The following is a 14,654-nucleotide window of genomic DNA, read 5'->3' as shown; positions in this document are numbered from 1 at the left end:
AGAAGGAAAGGAAGGAGGGATACAAGAAGGGAGGGAGATGAGAGACAGCCGGAAAGAGGGAGGGATAGCGCAGTAGTCTGAACTATGCGTTCCCGACACTTGAGTCACGTTTGCACTGTCTGCTTCCGTCACTAGACACACACACACACACCTAAAAACACACCTGGGTACAAGCTGTTTATGTTACAGAAATATAACACACATTTAAGATAAATGCATATGGGGTTACAGAGCATAACAGACCATGCAGAGTCCTACACTGCACATGACAAGCAGGCACCAGCGCCAAATAGCCTCACGCACGTCAAGTGTCTCCTTCAGACCCCACAGCTTAAAAAAACGGGGAGATTCATCAAACGGTCTCAAAGACACACAAACACACTCACACAGACAGACACAGGGTAAAGTATACACAGTGACACGCGCGCGCAGACAATGTGGGAGGATCTGATGTGATGCCAACAGATGAAGAGGAAAAAAGGGAGACAGAGCAGGGGAGAGTGTGAGGAAAAGAGAGACGGGTCAAATGAAATAAATGGGGGGAGAACAGCAGGGATAAAAGAGACGGACACACACATGCACACAGATCGTAAAATGTCAAAGAGCACACAGAAAGGACAGCCTGACAATTATACCTGCACGCTTGAGGTAAGTAGCATTGACAGAGGTAGCTAAATTTTCTCAACTGTAAATGCGCCCAAAAACTCTGCAGCAGTACAGAGGAATTGTCCTCAGACTGACAAAATTTAGCAATCATTTTAACATAGAGCAGCAGGAGGCTGCATACAGACAGTACATCAGCCCCAAACTGTGTGTGAAATAGAGAGAGAGAGGTGCACTGCATCCACAAATGCAGAGAGATCATTCGAGGGGAAGGAAACCGACTCACAGGGAAAAAAGTAGAGATGAGACAGAGGGAGAGAGTGAGAGAGAGAGATGGATGCGGAGGGAAGGAGGGAGGCAGAACGTGTGCGAGGCGATGGGGTGGCGAAGGAGATAGACAGCACTGCAGCACTGTGAACTCTTTGTCCCTGTCGCATCTCACTCGCACACACAAACACACACACACACACACAAACAGAGTCGCAGACACACCAAAATAGGCATAGCATGCAGAGGGAATGTCATTTCAATGAAAAGTGCAAAGCCAGACAGCAAACTCCAGACACTGCAGAGACAGACACACCCTAACACACAGCTCCATACATGTCAAAGTTCACTCACAGATGGGATTCGCTTATGCATTTATAAATGTGGCACTGCCATTTATTACTGCCATGTATGTTTCTTTGTTTCATCGGGGCACACAGTTACCTTAACCTTTCCTCGCATTTTGCATGCTGTACTGCACAGGTTTACAACAGTGACTGCGCTCTGCAATTTCCATCATCTGAAGCTTGTTAGATGTGCAATTATGTTGGGCAATTTGCTACATTAGTTTCATATCAATAAAGTTGAAACAACTGAATTGTTTTGAAAAGAGTCTGTTTCAGCCAAAAGTATCCACTAAAGTGAGGGCAGCATTTATTACTTCCAGGCTGGACTACTGCAATTCATTATTATCAGGATGTCTTAAAAACTCACTGAAAAGCCTTCAGTTAATCCAAAATGCTGCAGCAAGAGTACTGACAGGGACTAGAAAGAGAGAGTATATTTCTCCTGTTTTGGCTTCCCTTCATTGGCTTCCTGTTAAATCCAGAATTGAATTCAAAATCCTGCTCCTCACATACAAGGTCTTAAATAATCAGGCCCCATCTTATCTTAATGACCTTGTAGTACCATATCACCCTATTAGAGCACTTCGCTCCCACTCTGCAGGCCTACTTGTTGTTCCTAGAGTATTTAAAAGTAGAATGGGAGGGAGAGCCTTCAGTTTTCAGGCCCCTCTTCTGTGGAACCAGCTTCCAGTTTGGATTCGGGAGACAGACACTATCTCTACTTTTAAGATTAGGCTTAAAACTTTCCTTTTTGCTAAAGCATATAGTTAGGGCTGGACCAGGTGACCCTGAATCCTCCCTTAGTTATGCTGCAATAGATGTAGGCTGCCGGGGGATTCCCATGATGCATTGAGTTTTTCCTTTCCAGTCACCTTTCTCACTCACTATGTATTAACTGACCTCTCTGTATTGAATCATATCTGTTATTAACCTCTGTCTCTCTTCCACAGCATGTCTTTTATCCTGTCTTCCTTCTCTCACCCCAACCGGTCGCAGCAGATGGCCCCGCCCCTCCCTGAGCCTGGTTCTGCCGGAGGTTTCTTCCTGTTAAAAGGGAGTTTTTCCTTCCCACTGTCGCCAAAGTGCTTGCTCATAGGGGGTCATATGATTGTTGGGCTTTTCTCTGTATCTATGAAGCGCCTTGAGGCGACATTTGTTGTGATTTGGCGCTATATAAATAAAATTGAATTGAATTGAATTGAAATATCGATAGTCATATTGATGCCAGTGCTAGCATCGGTCTCTGTATCGGAATAAATAAATACAAATTTGGGGAAACGAAAAAAATATACCTCAAGCAGTATATTTTGATTTGATGATGAGTCATCTCATAAATCCTGACACACTGCTCTCGACTCCACAAGTTGCCTTTTATGAGTTTAAAGTATTGGTATCAATATTGATATCAGTAACACTGGCCCTCTATTTACGTCATCAATACCACAATTTGCAGTTTCACACTTGAAACTGCAATAGTTTTACTTAGTATAATCAATATTGTATCTAATAAAATTTAAAAGCACTCATAAAAGCAGACCTTTTAGTGCTTCAGCTTAAACGTGTGCATCAAATGTTGGATATATATTGTATACATGAGCACTTACGGACTATCACTAAGAATCGCTAAATGCAGGGTCATCTGAAGACAACAATAAGCAGAGAGAGAGGAAAACTGCAGTTCCTTTCATGTTCTTTGATTTCATTTCACCTCATGTTGAACAAAAAAGCCCAAGGTCAGGGTATGACAGAAAGTAGTAGTAGTAGAAGTACATTGGAAATAATTTGTTTTTATCACTGCTCTAAAAAGGCATACTTGAAGGGGGGAAGTGCTGCATAAAGAAAAGAAATAAAATACATTTATTTGAAACTCTCACTCTTTCTTTTTGTTTACCTCTTCACCACTGAGCAATCAAAGGTATCCTTTGCCCCACAATGGTGCTGGAGCCTCTTAAAGCCTTAAAAATTACCTACAGTAATAACCCAAGTTAATTAGCACAAAGATCACTAATTATGGTCCCACATTTTTGTGTTTTTCAGCATGAATTATGGCACCACATTAATTTTGTACTCAGCTGAGTCGGTGAACCTTTAGACCTCCACCTTCTCCATGACAACAACATCTGAATGTTTTTTTCCGAGGATACCGTGCATAAGAGCTTCTGGCTTTCGGGATCAAATGTGTTTATAGCTGTGGAACTTCAGCAGATAAAATTCCCTCATCACTCAACCCTTCTCTTGGGATTGGATTGATTGGATCAGTGATTGGATTTACACTACATGTGCAAAAATACTGGACCGCTTACACATAACATCCATAAGAGCTGCTCAGCGATGGAAACCCACACCATAAACCTACTGGTGTACAGTATTGGTGCTGATGTTAATGCCAGAGGAAGTTTGAAACTCTGCAGGGCGATTGTGACACTAAGAACCTCAGCACATTGCAACTCCGTCCTTTGGCTTTGCACGATCTCCCACTTCATGGGTGAGTTGCTGTGGAAAACCAAAAGTTCATATTTTGATACAAAAAATTTTAATAATTGGAGAAATTCCAAAGATTTGAGTTTAGATTAAAACACTTCTGCAAGAAATTGTTTTCAGTAAACTTTTTCAGTTACCCAGAACCATTTGAGAAAGGTTACTATTAGCCTTAAGCCTTGTGTCAGGACTGTGTGTGTTTCTCTGTGCGTGTATAAGAATGTGTAATGACCCAGATTCTCTATAGGGACATGGTACAATGTATTTTTCAAAATGATGATTAAAACTTGAATGCTTCATATAGGAAGGGGAGCAGGGCTCTAGAGACAGAGAGTGAAACATGCATGTTAAAAGAAAAGATGAGAAATATTAAACTATGATTGAAATAGTTGAAATAGAAAATCAACTAAATAATTTATATTCTGAATAAAGAGAAAAGAATAAGCTTTTATTTCCTGAGGTCAGAAAGCCATAACAATGGCTAAAAGTCAAACCCTTGACCTTTAGCCAATCATAGTTTGTGGTTTATTAAAAAAGGGATTACTGTGGTATGTTTTAAGTCAGGACTTTGACCTTTTTTGTGTTTTAGTCCATTTTATAAGGTCAAGGCTAAGAGCTGTTGTTTCCCAAGCTAATTTTTTTACCGTTATTTTTACAGGGTTAAAAATTACTCTGTTAGTGTTGGTTCATGTTTTCAACAAGCTCTTAATGTACATCTGGACGACTACAAGTTCCTCCGTGTGCTATGGGGATAAATTTCTTCAGTTACATATTCATAATGATATAGTCAAGATTCTCTTGCACTGTATCATGTATCACGTGGAGGAGTAGCAGTTCTACTCTGAGCCCTTCTTAGAAGACTTCTCGCTCAACCTCTCCTGTCTCTGTCTCTATCCAGGCACCTTTCAGAGGAAGCTCATTTTCTTCACTTATATCCACAATGTCGTTCTCTCAATCAGTACCCACAGTTTGTGACCATGGGTGAGCGTAGGTGCTGAATGTAGTTCAACCAGTAAACAGAAAGCGTCACTTTGAGGTTTTTCTCTCTCTTTATCACAGCAATGCATCATCTGCATCACTGCAAACACTCTACGCTCCCTTCACTCATGACCCAGACACCGAGATACTTAAATTTCTCCAGTTGGGGAAGTCAGTTATAACTGATTTACAGTAGCCACTTCACTTTTTTCTAGTTGAGAACTATGGAGGTGGAGGTGCTAATTCCCATTCCAGTCGCCTCATGCTTCCCTGCAAACCACCCCAGTGCAAGGTGGAGGTTGAATCACTTGATGAAGCCAACAGTACCACACCATCTGCAAAATGCAGAAACAGCATCCTAAGACCACTGAACCTGACATCCTCCCCACCCAGAAATTATGTCCATAAAAGTAGTTGACAGAATTGGAGACAAAGGACAGTGACCGCAGAGTCAATCACACACCAGGAATTAGTCTGACCTTTTGCTAGCAATGCCAACCAAGCACTTACTATGGTTTTACATCAACTGAAAAGAAAGTAACAATAAACCTAATACCCCATCCTCCTGAAGGACTCCCCAGAGGACATGCGAGGGATGTGATTGAAATCCTTCTCTAAGTCCAGAAAATGCATGTATTCTGGTTGGTCAAACCCCCCACACACCCTTGAACATCCTCATGAGGATAAAGAGATAGTCTGGTGATCGATGACCAGGATGAAGCAATAGGATGGGATATAGTCAGGCAATGGATGCAATTCTTTGAGGACCTTCTCAATACATATTTTATAGATGCGACTGGGTGATTCACATGTCAGGTAGTTAAGAAAACTCCAGTGCCTGGTCCTGGAGTGGATAAAATTTGCCCCAAATCCATTAAGGCTCTGGTGGTTGTATGGCTGCCCCTTGGGAACAATGCATTTGGAGTGGCAAATTCAGATTGTTATTTCAGTTTCTGAGAGGGCAGATCAGAAAGTCTCTAGCGACTGTATACCAAAGTACTGGAGAGAAGAGTTTTCCCATTGGATGAATCACAGATTTAGGGGGAAGAAAGGTGTTTTTATCTTTGTCCCTTCTTAAAACAATTAGTCAAAATTGCTCGTGTGCCAAAAATATTTGATAATCAGCTTTTTTACAGTGAAACATTACTCCAACTGCATCTTAGTTTGCAAGGACAAGTGAGAGAAATAGTCGCTACATCCATATTAATTCCAGTGTGGCCTCAGACATGCTACATTGTTTCATTGAGTTCATTCATTCATTGAGCAGCAGTGCCCTGTACCAAACTACCAAAGCTAGAAATATCAGTGACGCTTTGCTCGTAAAGCGGTCATGAATAATCTCTCCTTTCAGTCTTACCTATTCATTGCTCTGTCTCTTTATTATTTTGCTCAGCTAAATCTCCTCTTGTAGTAACAGCAAATGTGGAATAAAAGAATGACATGCACTTTATTTTATGTGTGTTTGTGTGAGACTGACTGAGCTCTCTCTCTCTCTCCACACACATATATATAGTTTATGGACATAATTTCTGGGTGGGGAGGATGTCAGGTTCACTGGTCTCAGGATGCTGTTTCTGCGTTTTGCAGATGGTTTGGTACTGTTGGCTTCATCAAGTGATTCAACCTCCACCTTGTACTGGGGTGGCAACACTTTCAATCATTTTGTGCACCACCTCTTTTGAAATAGAAGTGGTTAATAAAATAATGAGAAAAGCTCATCTGATAATTGCTTTTTTGTTCTACATGTGCAAACATCAAATAGGTGATGGACTGCTCAGCCGACTTCACAGATGCCTTTAACTTTGGTAGCGTCCATTAGCTCAGTGGCATGTGCCAGGTTTGATGTCTGTATAAACACGTCTTAACGTTCCAGATCTAAATTTGAGTCATTTTCATACTGTGATCCATCCATATGGGCTAACACTGCAGCAGTCACAGTAGAGTGTGACTAAACCGTATTACGCTAGACATCCCCTATGGAGTGTGAATTTATAAGTGCTCTGATCAGTCACAACATGTCTGGTATTGTGAAGGTCCTTGTCATGTCACCAAAACAGCTCTGGCATATTGGGGCACAGATATAGGTGCTACGAGGTGTTCTGGACCATCCTGCATTAGGAGTTTGAAAGCCATATCTCAATGCCTTGGATTCTTTATTGTGTTCCTCAAGCTGGGCCGTGTGGAGGGCATATTTCTGCCTAACAGCGGCATTGTTCGAAGGGTCATGTCAAAGTAACATGCACATGAATGGTTTCCCAGCAGAGCAGGGCGTTGTAAAGAAATTATTGATGTTGTTTAATTCACCTATCAGTGTTTTAAATGTTGTGTGTGTGTATGTTATACATGCATTTGTTTAGCATACACGTATGGCATTCAGGTTCTATCTTTTAACTGCAACTTTGCATGTGCTTGCGCTGTGTGCAGGTGTAGCATGTTCTCATGTCCACTTTGTGCATCCATATGTGGCTCGAATGCACGTGGATAGGCTTCTCTCCAACATGTGTGTGGCTCAAGCCTATTACAGCAGATGACTCCTGCGGTGTGGCTGGCAGGCAGTGAGATATGAGTATCCGTCTCTGCTCTTCCTCCCGCCGAGCAGATCAGGCGCAGTCTGTCACTTAGTGGCAGCGGATGATTCGCAACCACAGAGTGGAGAAGAAGGCCGTACATTAGCTGGTACATATAGGAGGACAGCTTCCATTTGTTTTCTGTCATATTCTTGAGTTATGTCTAAATTTGCTCTCAGTTTATTCTGGAAAAAGATTCCAATTAAGAAAGAAGGCAAAAGAAACATGTAGCAAAATGGAAATGGGTGTAAGAGGAAAAAAAAGAAGGACAAAACGACTAATTTACCTGTAATAAGCAAAGAAAAAAAAACACAATAAGAGCTGTTGGAAAGCATGATGAATTATGCGAGCCATTTAGACTTTACATTTAAGAGAAATACCCTAAATGGTCTGGCTTAGTAAGAAGAGTGTTACCACTATACAGAATGAATAAGTACAGACCCAACAGGAAGTTTGCACATTAGCTTTACTGCTAATATGCTAACTTCCTGTTGGCTTTGTATTTATTAAAACCTTCGTATAGGTGGAACTAGCTTTCTTCTGTCTCATTTATTATCAGTTGGCAAGAAAGCAAAAAAAGAGTAGTAGTGATCAAGATAAAAACATCATAAATTATACTTGATATAAATGTAGACTCCTGCTCCGACTGCAGCTTGGAGACTTAACAACCGTTTTTAGTGTCTGTAGTTTTCCATCACAAAGGCTCACATCAGCTAAGGAGCACTACCAGGACTTTATTATTAGGTTATTTTCAATTAACAAGGTTATACACTAGAATTTTCCAAGGTTTTGGGGGTGTTTTCAGGGGAGGGTTGGCCACACAAGAACAATCTTTTCTCAACACTAAGGCTACTTGCTAGATTTTGCCATATGCATCTTCTTCTCTTTTTTGGAGGATTAAGCAGCTAAAATATCAGCTATTTGACAGTGGTGCATCACTGCCCAAGCAACTGCCTGTAATAGGTGATAAATAACATCTATATCAGGTATTGTTTTCAGTTTTTATGAGCAGACGCTGAACTTTATGATGCCACTTTGTATTTCTTACAGGGACTCCAGGCTTAACCTTATTTTGGTGTGATGCTGGTTTTTTTGCTGCCAGTGTTTAACATTATTACTGCTCTCTATAATTGAACTGTGAATTGTGAATTTCCTAAATCTACCCTAGGGCTAGATTTGTTTCTGACAAGTTATACCAAACTACTTGTTCTTAAATCATTTATCTAAAAAGGTTTATTAGTATTTAAGTGATTTAATCTCTTTATTTTTGAAAGAGCAGGGTCAAAACTTTCCAAATCTATAAATATCCTGTATAATAATTGTAATAGTAATAGTTATTCATTAGTATTTCAGATGACGGTAATTGAGACATTCAACAAGAAGAGCACTTATGTCATCAAAGTATATCCAGCCACTTGTACGGATCTTTCTATTTTCTGTGTGTTTATTTCAGGGTTGAAAATGAACCTTTACTCAGGAGGTTCACCCCCCAGCCTGACATGATTGAACACATCAATGATTTAAACTCTGCCTGACAACTCTATTTCCCACCAGTGACCCCCTAATACCCACACACAGGCACAAAAGAGTCAGTAACCATGAAATGGCATCACCCACCAAGGCAGTGAGGGGTCAGCTTGATGTTGAAAGGTTATTGGTTGGCTGACTGACTCACGTGTATGACAGGAAATATAAAAGTTTACCTGAATGCCTCAAAAGAGCCTTCTTAGATGTTTTTTGGTCACGATGGTCAATCTATAACATCATTTTTATGCTGCTATACTGCTATATCAGTACATGTAGCTGCTGTAAACAAAGAACAACACCACCACGCCCACCTTTCTTTTTAAGTGGACAGGATTAGTTTAAGTCCGTTTAGGTCCAAGGTATTCTACAAAGGTCATGCAACTTCATGATTACCGCTGAAAGTTTCCAAGACTGTGTTTTGAAGAATAATTCTTACTGGCTCAGTGGTATTCAGAATTTACAAGGGCAGTAGCCAAGAAAATGCTTATAGGAGGGGGAAGCTGCTTTAAGTCAATCTTCTACAAGGATGAAGGTCAACCAGACCATCTTTCTGCCTCCCCATTCATCTCATGTTCCATTTGTCAATCTATTTATCTGTTCATCACTTTTTGTCTTTCCCTCTCTTTGGCCTCTTGGTAACCTCACACTAGATGAGAATGTCAGTGTTCAGTGGCATTTACGGCCCATTCCCACTGCCCTCAGAGGGCCTAATTACTCCTAGGTCAAAGGTCAGTTTGTGTGTTTTTGGCTTGCGTGTTTGGCAGAGGGAGGTTCATGAATACACTCTCAGCATGCACTAATGATTCCACCTGATGGTCGTGCATCTGATCAATCATCTCTGAAGGCAGAAAATATTCAACAGACACAGATGAGGGTCTTTCCCATGTGATTAATCTATGGTGATGCACACACATGTGTCAGGTTGTAAGGTGGAAGCATTTTATCAATGTATTGATTAGACTATTGATTGGATTAATAGCAAGTATAAACACTGGGGGTGCTGCTACATTATGCACTGACCGACTGAATGGTTATGTGTGCATTTATGCACTAGCATGTGTAAATATGTCAGTGAGCAAGCAAACGTGAGCATGGTTGCATGTGCTTCTAAGCATACATGTGTGCATCTACTGTAAATATGTCTGTGTTTACATATATGCATGTGTACGGGAGTCTTCATGTACTAAGTAGCTTAGAAGTGGCAGCTGTGGCAGAGTGCACTGAATACAAAGACCCCACCCTACCCCCTCCAGTCAACCAACCGTCAATCAAACACTCTCAGTGGGGAAGTCTGTGCTGGTGTGTTTATATCTTCTTCTGTCAATCAGCTCGACTGATGGCCCACCCATCTGTCTACCCATCCATACATTGTCCATGCATGTGAACATTCATTATGCATGCCAACAAAGTGAGTTGATGGAGCTTTTTATATGGGGTGTAAACACTGAGAATCCATAGTTCCTTTCATGCATGAAACCCACAAAATTACTTGGTTCAGTTTTCCTGGTAAGATAATGGTTAATTACTGAAGGCTTCTCTAACACATCGTTCAGTTTATAGCACATTCATATGCAGTTTTTGTTTGCTCGAGACAATATTTTTCTATTATCTTTTTGTACTGCATTAATGTGTGGAATCCTAATTTTTTACCTCATGTTGAGCTACAATGCCAAAATTTTACCCGAGTGAGTTAGCAACATGCTCCTGCAAGCTAAATCAAATATTTCCTTCATGAGTTGGAGGAGTCCAAAAAAGAGCAAAACGGGGCTGTTTTATAGACTGCACTGGAGCAAAGCATGGTGGATTGGTACCATGTCAACTTTATTTATAAACCACTTTTAATACAGTGATAATAGACACAAAGTGCTCTACACAAAATTGAAAAAATACATTCAAAACAATAAAAGATAGAAACCCAAAGCCAAGAAGTAAAACTGCTATAATTTAATAAAAACAAGAAGATCAATGCCTCATGCAAGCCAGAAGAGCAATATTGTGCTCTTTTTTATACGTTTCAGTCATAGGATGAGTAGCAGTATTTTGAACCAACTCCAGATGTGGGAGGCAAGACTGGCTCTAACATAAAGTGCATTACAGTAATCCTACTAAGACATGATAAAAGCATGTATCACTGCCTACAAAGGACACGTTTCACCTTAGCCCATGGCCTTAAATGAAAGAAGCTAGACTTAACTATAGTGCATCAATTTATCCACTGATGCAAGTCCACTATGGGCTAAACGAGCCTGTTCTCACTCCCGAGGCGTAACATGCCGACGTTTTGTCACATCCCGCGGCGTTCCTGAGGAACGCGAAAGGAGACCTTCGGCGTTCTTATGGTACGCAGCGGATTATGGCTGAAATCCAGTGCAATGACGCTCCCGTGGGAATAGATGTCCCAGCCCTGTATTCCAGCCCTAAACCTAACCTTATCCCTAGCCCTAACCATAACCTTTTTCCTGACCTTAACCAAGAGTTTAATTATGTTAAATAGCGTGTTTCTAAGCGATTTGAAGAGAAAGAGCGAACATGTGTAGATTGAGTCCATACGGTTCTCATTTTTCCTCATTTTTCCGAGGTCGTCATTCAGGAACGTGGTGGGTAGCCGAAAACGTAATATGTTGACGATTTGTCACCTAGCGTAAAATGTTACGCTTTGGGAGTGAGAACGTGTTGGCTAAACATACAAGGTCAAGGGACCATCGTCAGCATAGCAAGCTCCCATGCCTTCTAAGAATGGGTCCCAGTGGAAGGAAATAAAGTAAGAAAAGCAATGGTCTCAAAACAAAACCCTGTGGAACACCACGAGCCCAGAAAGGAGCAGAGGAAGCTGACAGAAATCGGCCTACCAACTAAATATTAACTAAACCTTTTCAAAGCATTATGTGCGCAAGATGCTGTTAACAAGATACTTGGATGGTTAGCTATTGCAAAAGCAGTGGTTGATCAAGCAGAAGAATAACCACATCGTTACCAGAATGAGATGCCAGGAAAATATCATGAAACACTCTTAACACTGCTGACTCTGTACCATGAAGGGTTTTAAACCCAGATTAGTTATCACCATTGCCTCACAACAAGCAGATCCTGGGTTTTAATTAATCAGTGTGGAGTTCTGTATGCATGTTCTTGCTTTGTCTGCTTGGGCTTTCACCAGGTACTCCTACTTCCTCTTGCAACCCAAACTCATTTGATTGTATTTGTTGAGCTGTTTGAAAAGTTGTATTGTAAATTACCTGAACACTTAAGAAAACATCACTCTGTTTATTCTTACTTCTAGCAGGACCAACATCTGCACAATGCGCACATCACTCGGATGATGGAGAAATCTCTATGCCTGCAACTGGAAGCAACTACAGGCTGCACCGCGCACACACACACATACTTGAAAAAAACCTTACTTGACAGTATTACATATTAATTTTCCTATAAGATTTAATTAATAAATAAATAAGTGAAGGTGCCATTAATAATTATTCTGGCCAATTTCAACTCTGACTGTAGCAAAGTCACAGCTTGGATTAAACTATAACATAACCAGATGTTATAGGGTAAACGTTTCCCATCTGCAACAAGTTTCTCTACTATTTTCTTCATTACCACAGTGAAGACTCCCGCGACAGTGACACCACCACCAGAGAACATCTGACTGCAATCTCATGGCATCTATTTCACTGAAAGACATCTTTTTAAGACTGTTGGACTGCGCTGCAAAAGGGATGCCAAGGGGGTACCCAGTGCATTTGAATGTACCATCAGTGGGGCCCTGGCCAGGCATCAGCTTGTGACAAGATGGGAGTGAGTCTTCCCTTTCATTGCAGCACAGCTTGCACAGCGCAGGTAGTTGTGCCCATTTCAGACAAGCGCATGTGGTTCCATTCACTTGTAAATTATTCTCCCATTTCACTGCATACGTCAACACAGGCGTTTACATCATTCCCCAGTGGTAAACACATGCACTTTGATAAGGAAAGCATTGTGTAAATGTACTCTAGATCACAACAGCAGTAAACAAGTGTGAAAACAGATCCGGATGGTAAGGGGGAGAGGGGAATACAGTATGAAACCCAGTGAGAAAACAATATGAACAGTGATAACAAGCAGGCCAGTTCCTTTGTGGTGTTTGTTCTATGGAAATCTTTTATGTGCTTACTTGGAAATACTGGAAAAGCACCCCCGTAGTTTGTTCCCTGCCACCACCACAGAAAATGATCTCAGTATTTTTAAGTCAAGGGGCACATTGTGAGGAAACCTTTAGCCATGGTTTTAAAGGTTGTTTTGATTCAATTCAATTCAATTCAATTTTATTTATATAGCGCCAAATCACAACAAATGTCGCCTCAAGGCGCTTTTGATGCTTTTGTCTTTTTATGCATGCATTTTCAACATTGTATGCATTTATATACTACACACAGTATAAAGCAGCAGACTTTTGCCAGTGTGTGTGTGTGTGTGTGTCCATCATATCACGCATGTGTCTGTGGCACCTCACGTGGAGGTTTGCCTCCCCTTTGGCTGCCTGGCAGCTCGATGTGCCAGAACAGGGTTTGTATCTGTGCCAAGTTCCACACACCACCACACTCACCTCACATGGCTCCCAGTAGTTCTCCTATCCAGTTTTTGGTTATTCAAAAGGTATTTTCCTAAATTGTTCTTGGCAATTTGGTGTGCTGAGTGAAATCCTCCTAGGCTTTGAAATAAGCTCAAACACTGTGGGTTTGAAGACGTACAGATATCAGTGGATGGTTTAACACAAATCCTTTCTTTTGGGAAGTGAAATTCAAAATAAAGTAAGACTCATTCATTGTAATTGAATTTGGTATTATTTAAGATACAACAAACGTCTCTTTTTGATCCACAAACTGTCTGTTCCCTATGTAAACTTGTTTCTTCCACTAAAAAAACAAATTAATAAAATTCTGTCAATGAGTCAAACTTTCAGCTCACTATCTCGAAATTTCAGCATACTCAAAAGTTTTAATTGGATAGTTAAAATTTTGAGATAATAACTCAGAAGTTTGACTTTGATCTCCCTGAATGTTTTCTTTTTTTTTTCAATGATAGAAACATGTTTTCACAACTCGCACCTGATTCTGGAACCAGAAAGATTGTGCTTTCTTTACACTGTAATGAACATGTAGCCCATTGCACGCAGGAATCACTCAAGCCCTAAACAGACTCAATGAATCCAACGACAAAGGTGCTCTCACTGTGTGTAACCATGGTAATGAAGGGCACCAAACCATCCTCACCTAGGTGTTATGCTTTTGGATTGTCCACTGGTGAATCCCATTCACTTGAATGTAAAAGCTCAGGAAAACCAAGAAAGAATATGAGTCTGTATACATCTGGAGAATGAATTGATTAGAATCAGGTATGAAAAACAACTTTTTTAACATCATCATGCAGGAACAGTATGAGAAGAGCATGAAAGATGATTGTAAACTGCGGCTTGTCAGGTTGGAAGACCTATAGGATCACAAAAGCAGCAATTTTCCATTGAGCTTAATGTTTGGTTAGTGCAACATGTTAATATAAATTGCTAATCACTCCATGTTAATATAAGATGCTAGATAGATAGCAAACATGTTACATTTTAAATTATTGTTGGTACTGTTGGCTCTATTCATGGTTGAAAAACAGTTCCAAAATGAAACCTGTGTGTAAACGTTTGATTTTGTATGGTTTGTATTAATTTAATGTGTTGTGTTTTTCTCTGCTTGTGTTTGATGTAACAGATGTTAAAGCTGAGCACATCTATAATTATTATAAGAATTGAAGTTTATATTCAATTGTGTTAATTTTATATTAAATAAATGTACTTTTCTGCTCTGAGCACATCTTATATCCTGTTCTTTTTCACTTTTACACAAGTAATAAATTTAAA

At 40.4% G+C, this 14,654-nt stretch overlaps 1 long non-coding RNA gene across 1 annotated transcript in view; it reads left to right on the top strand.

The window, feature by feature from the left end:
* Positions 1–14,434, top strand: part of LOC146499702 (uncharacterized) — a 16,961-nt gene extending 2,527 nt beyond the window's left edge. The window contains exons 1-3 of the long non-coding RNA XR_014870348.1: positions 1–648; positions 3,255–13,039; positions 13,113–14,434. The exon at positions 1–648 is cut by the window's left edge and continues 2,527 nt beyond it. This is a non-coding gene — a long non-coding RNA (uncharacterized LOC146499702). The remainder of the gene's footprint in view (positions 649–3,254; positions 13,040–13,112) is intronic.
* Positions 14,435–14,654: the final 220 nt, after the last annotated feature.

The sequence above is a fragment of the Neolamprologus multifasciatus genome, chromosome 17, assembly GCF_963576455.1.
Source record: "Neolamprologus multifasciatus chromosome 17, fNeoMul1.2, whole genome shotgun sequence".
Taxonomy (NCBI): Eukaryota; Metazoa; Chordata; class Actinopteri; order Cichliformes; family Cichlidae; genus Neolamprologus; species Neolamprologus multifasciatus.
Note: the sequence above shows the minus strand (reverse complement) of the source record. Positions and strands in the feature narration are given on the sequence as shown.